The sequence below is a fragment of the Perca fluviatilis genome, chromosome 17, assembly GCF_010015445.1.
Source record: "Perca fluviatilis chromosome 17, GENO_Pfluv_1.0, whole genome shotgun sequence".
Classification (NCBI taxonomy): domain Eukaryota; kingdom Metazoa; phylum Chordata; class Actinopteri; order Perciformes; family Percidae; genus Perca; species Perca fluviatilis.
Window position 1 is genome coordinate 31,040,719 of NC_053128.1, and position 16,244 is coordinate 31,056,962.

The 16,244-nt window shown below is 43.5% G+C and overlaps 1 protein-coding gene across 1 annotated transcript in view; it reads right to left on the bottom strand.

Annotated features, from left to right (window-relative positions):
• The window catches only part of grk3 (G protein-coupled receptor kinase 3), a 117,340-nt gene that overhangs the window by 70,660 nt on the left and 30,436 nt on the right, over positions 1-16,244 (bottom strand).

Genomic DNA, 16,244 nt, shown 5'->3' on the forward strand with positions numbered 1-16,244 from the left:
AAAATCCCACTAAGAGGACTCGCAATGGATGGGGGGAAAATCACATTTATTTTATTGAAAAACTTAGCGCCGCCAAATAAGCGCGCCTAAGTCTTCCACAAAGCCAAAAAACACTACTCAAGGATAGGACACGGAGCTTGATTTTGTACTAACAAAAAAACAAGGCAGGCACACACACACACACACACACACACACACACATATATACATATATAGTGTGTTTATGATGTATGGAGATTTTTAGTATTACCTAGGCCAGACCCAACCTGACGTGCACCTGTGCAAAATGTAACTACACCTCACACTATGCTCTGCCGCGGCTAGGTAGCGTTGCATTCCCCCCCCACCCCCCCCACCCCCAGACTCATTTCCTGGTTCTCCTTCTCCATCACCAACATGACATCAAGGAGAGGGTTGACTTCTCCTGGTCCAGATCTCCCACCGTGGTCAGAAAGAACAGGAGGAGACCCTTTGGTTCTCTCACTAGGACTCTACAGTCACTGCTCGCTCCGAAGCCAATCGCCGTCACTCCTCTCGCTGCCACCCACACACACACACACACACACACACACACACACACACACACACACACACAGATGTGACGCACACAGCAACGCAGGAGTAGAAACTTCGGGCCACTTATGTAGGCTACTGCACAACCATAAACCAGGCTTAAGTCTTACAACGAAAAACACCGACAACGTCTCAACACGACCGGTACCGTAGGCGCTGTTGTTGTCGGTTCTAAGCCGTGTGGTTAGGAATGTGGTTTTGTTCAGAGCAGAAGCTAGGAGCTCAGTGACAGGGTTAGGGTCTGTTCACACCTGGCAGCAGAATGCGTCTCCACATGCACCGCGAGTGACCACTTGTGATCAGGTCTCACTTCCTGCTTTAAATGCAAAGAAACACTTACATCATTTCCATCCGAATGCACCCTACCATTACAAGTAGGGCTGGGCAATATATGGATATTATATCGATATCGTGATATGAGACTAGATATCGTCTTAGATTTTGGATATCGTAATATCGTGATATTACATGAGTGGTGGCTTTTCCTGGGGTTAAAGGCTGCATCACAGTAAAGTGATGTACTTTTCTGACCTTACCAGACTGTTGTAGCTGTTCTATTATTTGCCTTTTCCCCACTTAGACATTATGTCCACATTACTGATGATTATTTATCTAAAATATAAGTGTGAAGATATTTTGCTAAAGCCCCATTGTCAACCCTAGAATATCGCCGCAATATTGATATTGAGATATTTGGTCAAGAATATCGTGATATCTGATGTTCTCTATGTCACCCAGCCCTAATTACAAGGCCAAGGGGCAGCACCCAAGCCGCTTTCGGGCCACACCATCCAAGCCGAATAAGTTAAATCGCATGTGAGCGTCAAAACTAACAAAATGACTTTCCTGACATCTATGGATTTCAGTTGAACTTTTTTGTCGAGTTTTGTCTTTAATCAATTTTTAAAAAGGGTTATTAATTTATAATCAGCTCTAGCTTTTCCAACGTTTCAGACACAGTTATGGTAATAACAATGGTCCAAAAAGGATGGGAGACTGCATGTGCTAATTGAAAAACATTCTTTCATTTTATACGTGCACCCACGTTTTCCTCACGCTAGGGAAAACGCTGTGCATGTCGATTATTATGCAATTATGGTCCAAATGAAATCTTGGTTTTTATTACTGTCGTGGGTGAATGAGAGTCTGTGTGTGTGTGTGTGTGTGTGTGTGTGTGTGTGTGTGTGTGTGTGTGTGTGTGTGTGTGTGTGTGTGTGTGTGTGTGTGTGTGTGTGTGTGTGTGTGCGTGTGTGCCGATGGGCGTACTTCACTCCACCAGACGGCAGTTTGTGTGTGCAATAAGTTTGGATTATCGGGTACGTTTTTATGAACCTAATAACAAGGTTATTGTCTACCGGCAGACGCCAGAGACCTCCGTGCCGTCCGCCGCCACCGCCACTGCCTTCGCCAGCCAACCTCAACAGCGTTTCGTTGTGAATTTCGGTTAGATTTCTTATGGCGTTATTAAAAATCGGCTGCTCTTTTTATTTTGTAAAGCATTTTGAGCTGCGTTATGTGTCTCAAAAGGCGCTATGAAGTATAGCAGTTGTATTATTATTTTTTAAAGCTCAGTAGGGGGACATTTGGTTATCATTTACGCTGCAAGTAACTGTATGAAAAGCAGTACCACAACCTGAAATACTTCAGGGTTCATACGCATATTAACCAGTACTTTTTCATGACTTTTTGGCAAATTTCCATGACTATGTGTTCCTGAAAAGGTCAGCCGACATTATACAATAAGAATACTAATCTGTGTTAAAGTTTACCCTCAGAGGTTTAACTATTAAAATGAATGATAATGTATGTGGTTCATAGTGGGATTCATCATATCGCTCCCCGAATAGAAATGTTGAGGTTAAGACGACGTGAAAATATATTTATTAATCACATATTATTATTAATATCATACATTTCCAGGCCTGGAGTTTGCATTTTTCTAATTGCATAACTTTTCCAGGTTTTTTTGCAAAATGTATGAACCCTGTGTACTTATACTATAAGACGGTGTTTTTAAAATATAAAAACTGCATTACTGTACGCTTATTTTGTGTGAGTCCGGTAACTCTGACGATGAGAGGATGGGAAGATAGCGTGAATAATGACGGGTGCATGAAGGACAGGTGCGAGAAGGACTGGAGGCGTGGACAGTCTGTTGACATACGCATGCCGGCCTCCGGGAGAAGCGTTGCATTCTGGGAAGAAGAAAAAAAAAAAAAAAGAAGAAAAGAGACCCGAGTCTCGAGGCTCTTTTCCATTTATTGCTCTCCTTTGTAAAAACAGCATCCTCTCAATTACCCTTCTCTCTCCCTTTCTCTCTCTCTCTCTCTGTGTCTCTCTCTCTCTGTGTCTCTGTGTTTTCTCTGTGTCTGTGTCTCTTTTTTTTTTTCTCTCTTTTTGTTTGTTTGTTTTTTTTTTTTTTTTTTTGTATGTGTCTCTCTCTCTCTCTCTGTGTCTCTGTGTCTGTCTCTCGCTCTCGGTCTCTCTCTCTAATTCTCATCACCTCGTTTTATTCCTCCTTTAATCAATTTCATTTCTCCCCGCCGACAAGACAGAATGCAGCCGTTCTGGTCGGGTTCCCATGGCAACCAGCAGTCGCTAGGCAACGCAAAACTCTCCATCACCCATTCCAGAAGTCTGACAGATGGAGAGCGAGAATGCCAAGGCAAGAAAAGAGAGAGAGAGAGAGAGAAAGCGAGAGAACGAGAGGGAGAGAACGAGAGAGAGACCTTAGTGGTCCCCTAAGAGAGAAAGCGAGAGAGGGAGAGAACAAGAGAGAGAATGAGAGAGAGCACGAGAGAGACACAGAGAGAGAGAGAGAGAGAGAGAGAGAGAGCGAACAAGAGAGATAGAGAGAGAAAGAGAGAACGAGAGAGAGAGAGAGCGAACAAGAGAGAGCGAACAAGCGAGAGCGAACAAGCGAGAGAACAGAGGGAGAGAGAGAACGAGAGAGAGAAAGAGAGAGAGAGAGAACAGAGGGAGACATCAGGAAAGAATGTAGCAGAGATGGCTGAAGAATTAAAAAACAGGAGCTGTGAGATGATGATGCAATCCAAATAAAAATAAAAACAACAATAACCTCGTCTATCATCCTGTCTTCATATGGATTCCTTTTCTCTTCCTCTCTTTCTCTTCCATTCATCAGAGCACAGATCCATATCCAACCACAGCCACATGGGGCAGCACCGTTCATTAACTAATGTTCATTAAGTCTGCTGATCAGAGAGGGTTTTAGGTCTTGTCCCGATTGGATCCTTCCACGATGCTGTACGTGGGCGCCGATTCGACTTGCGTTGCGATTTCTCCATTTATTGCGATTCGATAGTATCCCGTATTGTGATTTTCTTTTCCTGCTTTATCAAAAACATTGAAAAATACAACTTCTACAGACCATATATCATGAGACATTTCTGATTGTGTCCTAAGGAGAACGCACGTCACATGTCAGTCAGTCAGTCTGACTTTTCGCTCGTTTGTAAAGAAGTTCAGAGTATATGTCGACGATGCTCCATTTTCTGTTGCACGACTAAAACTACTTTTGAACGTACACATGTTCAGGGTTCATACGTATTTTAACCAATACTTTTCGGCAAATTTCCATGACTATGTCTCCCTGAAAATGTCAGTCGAAATTACACAATAAGAATAAAAAAATCTGTGTTAAAGTTTACCCTCAGAGGTTTAACAATAAAGCATTTATGTGGTCGGCTCCGATGCTGCCTGAAACGCTGGTATTAGTATCGGGAAGAACTGGAGTTAATGCACCGATCCGATACCACTTAATAAAGCCCTGAAGAAAATCTACGTTAAAGTAGTTTATATAGGTTGTTTTCCCGTTATAACTGACTGTCAAACTGGAGAATAAAAGAAAGTTCTGGGGCATTCATCGTTTGTGTTTGTTCATGTTTCACAAAGAGTTTAACCTGAGCCAGACTGACAGAGATATACATCATATCACATCCATACAGAGATAGTAGTATACAGCTGTTATACATCATATCACATCCATACAGAGATAGTAGTATACAGCTGTTATATATCATATCACATCCATACAGGGATAGTAGTATACAGCTGTTATACATCATATCACATCCATACAGAGATAGTAGTATACAGCTGTTATACATCATATCACATCCATACAGAGATAGTAGTATACAGCTGTTATACATCATATCACATCCATACAGAGATAGTAGTATACAGCTGTTATACATCATATCACATCCATACAGGGATAGTAGTATACAGCTGTTATATATCATATCACATCCATACAGAGATAGTAGTATACAGCTGTTATACATCATATCACATCCATACAGAGATAGTAGTATACAGCTGTTATACATCATATCACATCCATACAGGGATAGTAGTATACAGCTGTTATACATCATATCACATCCATACAGGGATAGTAGTATACAGCTGTTATACATCATATCACATCCATACAGGGATAGTAGTATACAGCTGTTAAATTATAATAAAATATATGACACACTGGTATCGGATCGGTACTCTGTATTAAAAATATGTATATATAAAAATGGTATCGGGCCATCGCTAGACAGAACCCTCCTCCGCAGCGCTGTGGAGGAAGGTCTGGGGAAATAGATTTGTTTTTTATTGACAATGCACCTTAGTCTTTTAAAAATGTATTTCTGTACCTATGTTTTACTTGTATTCTTATGTCTTCTATTGATCATATTCCAATGTATTGTTTTTAAACAACAGGAAAGATAAAGCAGTAGTACACATCGTGAACTGGCTACAGCTCTGAATGCAGCAGTTATTGTAGAAAAACACACATATATTTGTTTTAATTATTCAAGGTGAAGTGGAGGCCAGCATGACTGCTATATTTAGAACGTACAGAATTACATAATGGTCCTCCTGCTTCACCCTAATTTTGTCTGGCCCGTGGACTTAACGACCTGGCTCTCACAAAAGGCCCGACTATAAAGTCTTACATCAGAAGTTAACCCTAACGAGGTTTCACCATGTATCAGCTAATATAAAGTTCCCATGGCATGACAATTTCACTTCATGGGGTTTCTTAACATTAATATGAGTTCCCCCAGCCTGCCTATGGTCCCCCAGTGGCTAGAAATGGTGATAGGTGTAAACCGAGCCCTGGGTATCCTGCTCTGCCTTTTAGGAAATGAAAGCTCAGATGGACCAATCAGGAATCTTCTCCTTATGAGGTCATAAGAAGAAAGGTTACCTCCCCTTTCTCTGCTTTGCCCGCCCAGAGAATTTGGCCCCCCCACGAGAGAGAGACACATCAACGAGCAAAGTGGCAGTTGGTCAAGACCACATCCCCACCCTCCACCTTGCCCCCCCCTCTCCTCCTCAATAGCTACAGACACAGAAATGGTACATCCTAAGGAAAGCTCATTGTGGGACTGGCTCTAGTGGCTGTAATTCTGCACCAAGGCTGAATTTCAGGAAAGAGACTTCAGATACAGTATTAGGGGACCACTAAGGTCTATATAAAAGAGACTTCAGATACAGTATTAGGGGACCACTAAGGTCTATATAAAAGAGACTTCAGATACAGTATTAGGGGACAACTAAGGTCTATATTAAAGCATCCAAAGAGCATCATGTCATGGGATCTTTAATATATTGTTAAATTAAAATAATTTTCGATGTTAAAAAACAAAAACTCTATAAAGGCTTTTTTTTGACGTCATTTTTCAGTTTTTTCAAGAATCGATTTAGGAATCGGAATCACTTTAAGAAGTACCGGTTCGGCATCGGAATCGTAAAAGTCCAAACCGAACCCAATGTGAGACTGTACTGGATGAAAATCGAATTCACCTCCTTGTTAATATTTCAAAACATTGCATTTTATTGCTGCTCTCTAAAAACTGAGAATTGCATAAAACATTCCAGCAGCACTGCAGCGTCGTCTTCTTCCTGACCTTGGTTGTCATGACAGTCAACGAGGCTTGTCGAGCTCTGGGACAAAGCCCGTTAAGAGTGCTTAATTCAAAAGCAAGCTCACAAAAAAAGGCAAAAAAGCTACTGAAGAGGGGCCGAGATATTTTATGCATTAAAAAGGGTGCGGCAGAAATGGATTCATTCCGAAGGAGATAAAAACATGGGTGAACACTAATCTGGTCTGGGGAGTAATTGGATAGTCCTTCAACCAATCAGACCAACGATCTGGGTGAGGTAGTTTACATGTACGCGGGGTCTAGTGAGGGTCTGGGGTAGGGTCTAGTGAGGGTCTGGGGTAGGGTCTGGGGAGGGTCTGGTGGGTGGGTGGTAGTCTAGTGAGGGTCTGTGAGGGTGCGGGGTAGGGTCTAGTGAGGGGTCTTGGAGGGTCGGGGTAGGGTCTAGTGAGGGTGGGGAGTCTAGTAGGGGTCTGGGTTAGGGTCAGTGAGGGTCTAGTGTGAGGCGTAGGGTAGTGAGGGTCTGGGGGTAGGGTCTAGTGAGGGTCTGGGGTAGGGTCAGTGAGGGGTGTGGGGTAGGTCTGGTGAGGTCTGGGGGTCTAGTGAGGGTCTGGTGTGGGTCTGGGGTAGGGTCTAGTGAGGGTCTATGGAGGGTCTGGGTAGGTCTAGTGAGGGGTCTATGGAGGGGGTCGGGGGTAGGGTCTAGTGAGGGTCTGGGGTAGGGTCTAGTGAGGGTCTATGGAGGGTCTGGGGTAGGGTCTAGTGAGGGTCTATGGAGGGTCTGGGGTAGGGTCTAGTGAGGGTCTGGGGGTAGGGTGAGGGTCTAGTGAGGGTCTGGGGTAGGGTCTAGTGAGGGTCTGGTGAGGGTCAGGGGTAGGGTCTAGTGAGGGGTCTGGGGTAGGGTCTGGGGGTAGGGTCTAGTGAGGGGTCTGGGGTAGGGGTGTAGTGAGGGGTCTGGTGAGGGTCAGGGGTAGGGTCTAGTGAGGGGTCTAGTGAGGGTCGGGGTAGGGTTTAGTGAGGGGTCTGGTGAGGGTCTGGGGTAGGGTCTAGTGAGGGTCTAGTGAGGGTCTGGGGTGGGGTCTAGTGAGGGGTCCGGGGGTGGGGTCTGGGGTAGAGGGTCTGTGGGGTCAGGGTGGGTCTGGTAGTGAGGGTCTGGGGTAGGGTCTGGGGTAGGGTCTAGTGAGGGTCTGGGGGTAGGGTCTAGTGAGGGTCTGGGGTGAGGGTCTGAGTGAGGGTCAGGGGTGGGGTCTGAGTGAGGGTCTAGTGAGGGTCTGGGGGTAGGGTCTGGGTAGGGTCTAGTGAGGGGTCTAGTGAGGGTCTGGTGAGGGTCAGGGGAGTAGGGTCTGGTAGGGGTCTGGTGGGGGTCGGGGGTAGGGTGCGTGAGGGTGCGGGGTAGGGTCGGGGTAGGGTCTGGTGAGGGTCAGGGTAGGGTCTAGTGAGGGTCTAGTGAGGGTCTGGGGTAGGGTCTCGTGAGGGTCTGGGGTAGGGTCTGGGGTAGGGTCTAGTGAGGGTCAGGGGTAGGGTCTAGTGAGGGTCTGGGGTAGGGTCTGGGGTAGGGTCTAGTGGGGGTCTGGGGTAGGGTCTAGTGAGGGTCTGGGGGTAGGTGTGGGTGAGGGTCAGGGGTGGGGTCTAGTGAGGGTCTAGTGAGGGGTCTGGGGGTGGGGTGGGGGCCTAGTGGGGTCTGGGGGTAGGGTCTAGTGAGGGTCTGGTGAGGGTCAGGGGTAGGGTCTAGTGAGGGTCTAGGGAGGGGCCGGGGTAGGGTCTCGTGAAGGGTCTGGGGGTAGGGTCTGGGGGAGGGTCTAGTGAGGGTCAGGGGTAGGGTCTAGTGAGGGTCTGGGGTAGGGTCTGGGGTAGGGTCTAGTGAGGGTCTGGGGTAGGGTCTAGTGAGGGTCTGGGGTAGGGTCTGGTGAGGGTCAGGGGTAGGGTCTAGTGAGGGTCTGGGGTAGGGTCTAGTGAGGGTCTGGGGTAGGGTCTAGTGAGGGTCTAGTGAGGGTCTGGGGTAGGGTCTAGTGAGGGTCTAGTGAGGGTCTGGGGTAGGGTCTGGGGTAGGGTCTAGTGAGGGTCTAGTGAGGGTCTGGTGAGGGTCTGGTGAGGGTCTGGTGAGGGTCTAGTGAGGGTGGGGTAGGGTCTAGTGAGGGGTCTGGTGAGGGTCTGGGGTAGGGTCTAGTGAGGGTCTAGTGAGGGTCTGGGGTAGGGTCTGGGGTAGGGTCTAGTGAGGGTCTAGTGAGGGTCTGGGGTAGGGTCTGGGGTAGGGTCTAGTGAGGGTCTAGTGAGGGTCTGGGGTAGGGTCTGGGGTAGGGTCTAGTGAGGGTCTAGTGAGGGTCTGGTGAGGGTCTGGTGAGGGTCTGGTGAGGGTCTGGGGTAGGGTCTGCTCGACAAGCCTCACACAGCCACCCTTTGCTTTTTTGATAACTCTGCAAACCCTTGGTGTTCTCTCAATGAGCTTCATGAGGTAGTCACCTGAAATGGTTTTACCTTCACAGGTGTGCTTTGTCAGGGTTAATTAGTGGAATTATTTCCCTTATTAATAAAAAAGCAAAGAGTGGCTACTTTGAAGAATCTAAAATATAAGACATGTTTTCAGTTATTTCACACTTTTTTGTTAAGTACATAATTCCATATGTGTTCATTCATAGTTTTGATGCCTTCAGTGAGAATCTACAATGTAAATAGTCATGAAAATAAAAAGGAAACACATTGAATGAGAAGGTGTGTCCAAACTTTTGGCCTGTACTGTATGTTGTTTAAAATGAAGTTGCATATTAATCTGGTCCTAAAATAACTTTAAAGGCAGCCTAAAGCATGTATAGATACCTTTTTTGCATAGAATACTAAGCTATTCAAATAGCCTAATAATTGTTGGCATGGTTTTATAAATCATGTTTGAATGTTAACCCTTAAATGTGAAACAGTCAGTCCTTTGGGATGAACTGTATCTGTGGATATTTGCTAATAATATGTTGGAATCATGTTAAGACTTGAAGATCCCTGATCTAGGGTGTAAAATAAAAATTCCTTTTTATTTTTTATTTTTTTTATTGAATCAATTCCAATGCAGCCAGAGTGAGGAGAATACAAACCGTTGTTTTGAGGCATCACAGTTCTGTGTGAATCAAAAGCAACGCTGCAGAATTTTAAAAAAAGAGTTGAAGGGCATTCACAATAATAAAAGGCAGGCAGGTTACCAAGGCACGGAAGAGGCTTTGTGTCCCGTTAAGACAGGAAAAATCTCTCTTTAGAAATGCTATCCGAAATACAACAGCTCAACTAATTGAAACGTGCTTTTTAAAAAACTGAGATCTGCCTCTAAAGAGGTGTCAATGTTCCTTACTTTAACTCTGTTTTACATCAAATACGGTATGAACCCAGCATTGACAGCACACCTAACAGGAAGCTTGTTGATTTGGGGAGATTCTAATTCGATCGTAAAGCAACCGGTTTTTTTAATTGCTGAAAACGCTGCGCGGACACCGCTCTGGTCACACGTCTGAGTGTGGTTATGTAGCTATCTCTTGTTGCATGCAAAGCCCTCGCATTTGCCATTCAAATGTGTGCAACACACAGGATCTCTGTGGTGCTCTCAGCCTCACCACTATTTCCCAAAAGCCACGCTGCCTAATGCAACGCTGATCTCTCGGTTGTTCATGGGCGGAGCAAGACGAGCTTTAAAAAGGGTGACTAACCGTTTTGGGGGGTTTTTCTCAACCTATTTTCCTGTGTTTTTGTGTCTAAGTGACTGATGGGAACAACAGTCTTTGACATTGGTCCAGTATTAAGTGAGATCACTGCAGTCAGCAGCAGAGAAACAAGCTACAATCTCAGTTAATAGGACAACTGTCCAGCTTGTATTTACCTAAACAAAAGTGCTGGTTTCGCCGCTGACAGACTCAGATTATTATTCTAAGTGTCTGACAACATTATGGAAAGGATCCCTTCAGAGATAGACCTTTAAAATCTCTTTGAGACCTTTCTGTTGAACCAGAAACAGCTCTGAAGTCTCTAGCTCTAAACCCACCAGACTCCATTTAAATAAACAATATTTTTAGCGTGTGTAGAGCCAACATATCTTCACATGTAAATCAGTAAACTATGGGTTTATTTCAACCAAAACTAGAGTTGTGATGGTTGGAAAAGTGGAAAGACGACCCAAAACGGCTTTTCACAGACTTATTTTGTTTCTGTCGACTTTGAATGAAGTGTATTTTACGATGCTTATCGTAAATGTTTATTTACATGGAGTCTGGTGGGTTTAGCAAACGCAATTTCGCGGATGTTTTTATGTTTAAAAAAAGGATCTTACTCTTAATTATTTTATTATTAAGGTCGACCTCCTTAGAAATCCTTTCCATAATGTTGTCAGACACTTAGAATATTAATCTGAGTCTGTCAGCGGCTAAACGAGCACTTTAGTGAAGGTAAATACAAGCTGGACAGTTGTCCTATTAACTTACATTGTAGCACGACACTTTTGACGAAATCCTGTTTTTTATGAGAAAAAAAGACCACGGTAACAGAGAAGTCCATATCAGTGGAGGGTAAACCTAACCGTTACTAAGCAGCCGACAGCCGTCTATTGATTACCTGGAATGTAAATGTCCCAGCGCTAAAAAGGCACATTGACCTGCCGGGTAATAAGTGATTTCTGGAAGACCTGCTAATGAGAGCTGAGAGCCGGACTAATGACCGGTAACCAGGGGGCGGGCTCTGGCTCAGAGGAAGACGGTGAGACAGATGAGATGGGATAAGAGCAGAGGAAACAGTGGGGTCACAATAAACATCACCCAGAGCTGCACGATAGGAGGAAAATATGTAATTGCGATTATTCCGACTGATATTGCGATTGCGATACGATTCACGATATTGGAGGGAATGATCATTTTTGTAAAAAAAAATATACTGAAAAATATACGATACAATACAACTTTATCGTCAGCCAGGGCTGAAATTCTTTGTGCATCCCTGGGTAGCTCGTAGGGCTGGGAAAAAAATCTATTTGATTTAAAAATCGAGTTGGTAGGTCAAATCGATTCATATTTTCAAAAAAAATTTTGATTTTTGAGATTTTTTTTCAATCCAAATACAGTATAAATAATTCTGATGTTTAACAATCTTTGTTTTACACTGCACGGTGACTTTTCAGTTAGAGAAAAGGGTTTGCCTTTGCAATTTTGTTTATGTTGATGCACTTTAATTAAATACAATAAGTATATATTTTTAAAATATATTTACAGTTCGCAGTTAAATGGAAGGGAGGGAAAAAATCGAAACGAAAATCAAGTTTTTTTATAAATAAATCGCTGATTTTTTTAGGGAAAGAAATCGCCCAGCTCTAGTAGATTGTATAAAAAAAAAAAAAAAGAGGACATAGACATACATTAGAGGTGTTGAAATTAATCAAATAATCGATGCTTCGAATCGTGGACGATGCTGCATCGATAATCGGCCGGCTCATAATCGATTATTTCTGTTTACAATTAAATGTCGGCCTAACAACATTTCTGTTTACATATTCTGTTATGTTTTTGCACATTCAGGAGGTGCCATGTGCTCAGTGCTGTATAGCTTTATGTATCCAAGTTATTTAGTATTAGAGCACTGCAGAATGTTTAGTTTTTGAAGCTTGAAAAGCTATGAATTAAATATCCTACATGGCTTTAATAGAAAAGTTTATTTGACGCATCGTGATGCATCGAGATATCGAATCGCTGACGTGATAATCGTAATCGAATCGGGAGTTCGGTGAAGATTCACGCCTCTAATATAAATACAAACATACGTAAGATGAACAATATAAAAAAAATTGTGATTTTTGTCCCCTCACACACACACACACACACACACACACACACACACACACACACACCCACACACACACACACACACACACACACACACACACACACACACACACACACACAGCCTCCAAAATTATCAGCTGCCCTACACCCAACATCTTGCCCTCTCCATTGTGAATGACACCAATCCCCCTCTATATCCACACTTCACACTGCTGCCACCCTGAGGTGCAGAAGGACTCGCTGTGGACGCGCCGCTGAACAAACCATCTGGCTAACTTTGTATAGATCCGATGTGGTTGATTCGGTGGGTCTGTCTCTAGGTGACCTGGTGATGTATTTGTCCGTGTATATTGCCATGTGCATGTAATAGACTGTGAAAACAAATCTCCCTCATGGGACGGTACATATCTATCTATCTATCTATCTATCTATCTATCTATCTATCTATCTATCTATCTATCTATCTATCTATCTATCTATCTATCTATCTATCTATAGCCCTACTTGGAAGTGTTTAAAATAATCATGGGTTGGTTGAGTGTCATGGGTTTCAAACTGGTGTCTAATAAGCATGTGCACACACACACAATCACACAAACAGGCACACACACACACAAACACAGACAGACAGACACACACACACACAGACAGACAAACACACACACACAGACAGACAGACACACACACACACACAGTAGAAGAGAGGAAGTTTGAGGTGATGATGGTGAACTTAAAGAGAGCAACAAGTCTGACAGAGGGAGCGAGCTGAACACAAAGAGAGGAGGAGGAGGAGGAGGAGGAGGAGGAGGCCGGGTGAATTAACCAAGTTTCTTCTCTCAGGGGACCCGAGACCTAGAACGGTAAGTAAACCTAGCAGGAGCCTGCAGGGCGACTGGTGGTCCCCTGGTACCACCCCCCACCCCCCGCTACGCCACAACTGCTACTGGCACGCAGGCAGCCCTGTCTGCTCGCAGTGGAAAGCCTCGGAGGAGCCAGCCAAGATGCACCGCAACCGAATGGAGGAAGCAGGAAACATGATGCTCTGCACTGAGCCACTGCATCAACACACACACACACCCTCACACCCTCACACATACACAAGGCCACCTCGTTTCACAACCAATAACTCTGCACCAAGATGTGACCACAGGGGTCTGTATACACGCTACAGCAGAAGGAACTATTAGAGACTGAGGCTACATCTACCTCGCAGCATTTAGGTTTTTAAGTTTTGAGCCAAAAGTTATCTCTGTGCACACAAGTGTTTTTAGCTCCAGTAGAAGGACTAATCTCTAGTTTAAACTAACCAAAATATCTCATTATATATATATATATATATATATATATATATATATATATATATATGGTAGCACTTTATAATAACTATCCATAATTCATCATTTATTAAGCATTAGTTAACTATTAGTTAATGTTTGTTCATTATTACTTATTAATTGTTCATACATAGTTCATCATGAGTAAAGTATTTGTTCACACAGTTATAAATGTTTTTGTCATAGTAAACAAGCCTATTAGTTAATGGTTTGTTCATCATTATTAATTAACTGTTCTTACATAACTCATCATCAGTAAAGCATTTGTTCACAGTCATATATAAATAATATATTATAATACATTTATAAAATGCCTCGATAGTCAATACCAAAAGTTTCAACACCTAAGGAGTAAATCCCATCAGCGTCAGTGAGCCAATAAGCACGCAGCATGCTTCTACAATTTTGTATCATTTGTTAAAAATGATAAAGATTAAAAAAAAAAAAAAAAAAGAGTCAGCTGTGAAATAACCTATAATTGATGACGATTAAATGTGAAATGTACAGAAATGTTTGAACACGGCAAGGGAAGTGTTTGGGTCTTATAATGCATGACACGGAAACAAACCAATCAATCAATCAATCAATCAAATCAATCAATCAATCGATCTTCAGAATGACCTTTTTGCTCTGTGGCCGATCAAAAATATAAAAATAACTTGACACCAAAGGGGGTTTATTTTGGGCAGCGGGGGTGTTAACGTGTGGAGACAGCTTTGTGGCCATGGATGTCAGGACAAGCAGCAGTAAGGAAGGAACAACCCCAGCGACTCCAATAACAGCAGCAGCAGCGTTGACCCCCCCCACCTCCGACCGCAACCAATCAGCACGCTCGATGGACTATCTGGCAGATGACGGCGCACGTTAGTTGCACACAGCAGCTGCACGTGCACTGATGAAACCACACTGCAGAAAACGTCCATACCAATTTAAAAAAAACAAAAAGAAATAACATTACGGCACATATCTTATGTTCATATTTCAGCCCCTGCTACGTGGGCCCAGTCTCTGTCGAGTTTTTCCTGCGTGTCTCGTTAGACAGCCAATCACAGCGCATTTTTTCCCAAATACGCCGCACTTTCGCCGCATAAATTGCAGATTTCCGCGCAAAATATGCGGGGGTAGCATGATTTCATAATCCCCGCATTTTTGTTGCAAAAAACTCCCATAATATATCTTAGCAGGAAGTTGGAAAATGTTGCGTTTTACTTCCATTGACATATATAAAATGGACCAACAGACCCCGTTGCTCTGGACGGAGACCAGTGAAAGATATTAGAAGTCACTTTTCCGGTGATCGCTAGCTTTACTGAGCAGCCTCCAACTGAGCTTGAAGACGTAGATGTGACGTGAGCAACCTGTCTGAAAGTGTGAAGTCTTCTGGTAGCTGTGCCGAGAGAAATCTCAATCATTCCCAATCTTACAGAGACGGAGAGCGTAGGTATATGTAAGGAGATAACATAGGCACAGGCTAATTACTGATCACTAACATGCTAGTTAACATTAGTAATTAAACCTAAACAGATAATGGAAGTCCAAACTGCCTGTGAGCTTCTCCTGTACTATACGGTAATTCCTCTACTGTGTGACAGTAAGTCTCGTGGTTATGACCCAATCGTTAGCCTATTGTTATAAAAGCGTCTGCTACGGAGCCATAACGTGAGCTACAAGGTAATGGAGCCTTTTATACATTGTCGTGTTTCTTTAGAAATAAACAACGGACAAATAGAGTCTTTAAACGCTTCAGATGTAAAGTTATTCGCTGTCAAAGTGACGTCAGAATGAATGGGAGTCAATGGGATGCTAACAGGAGGTGATCTCTTTGTAGCGTCAAAATGGCGCCATAGGAGGTTCGAGTTCTGAAGCGAAGCTTACCCCCCTTGTTTACTTCACACAAGAGCAGCCATTTTCCCCTGTTGCCATGGGAACGTTATGAAGTGACGTAATTACGCGACATAAACATCATCGAAAAGCAGGGTGTTGGGGGGGGGGGGGAGAAATCACTTTATTTTCTCTTTTTCATCAAACTGCAGTTTTTGCAAGTTCCTGCAATTTCATCGCATAAATATCATATATAGCATATTCCATCGCATTTTTTAAGAAAACGTGCCGCATAATCAAGGATTTTTGCCCCTCAACAATCACAAAAGAACTCTGCGTTTTTGTGGAAGGACTGCCTGGTAGAGGAATTGTTGGCGCATGCAGCATGCTTCTACCAAGATCTAACAATGTTGTAACTGCTTTTTGTAAAAATGGATTTTAATGAATTGGTATCGCTACAGAAAAATATTTTTTGCGCCATCTACAACGTGAGACAGGTGCGTTGGAGGGGGTGAAAAGTTGCGAAGAAAAACTCACCGCACACTGTCTAACTTGCAGAAACTACACCAAGTTTGAATGATCGGCAACGTTTGGGTACTAGACCACCTTCAGGCAAATGGTGTTACACCATGAGAAGCCATATTTTTAGGAGGTGACTGTTGTGCACCAAGCAACAACTTCCACATGAAATCAGGCATACAAATAAGGGGAGAAAAAGGATAGTTTAGGATAGGGATAGACCGATTATCGGGCTATTTTTTGGCAGTTTGCAGATCATCAGTATCGGTGATGTATTAGCCTGATAACCG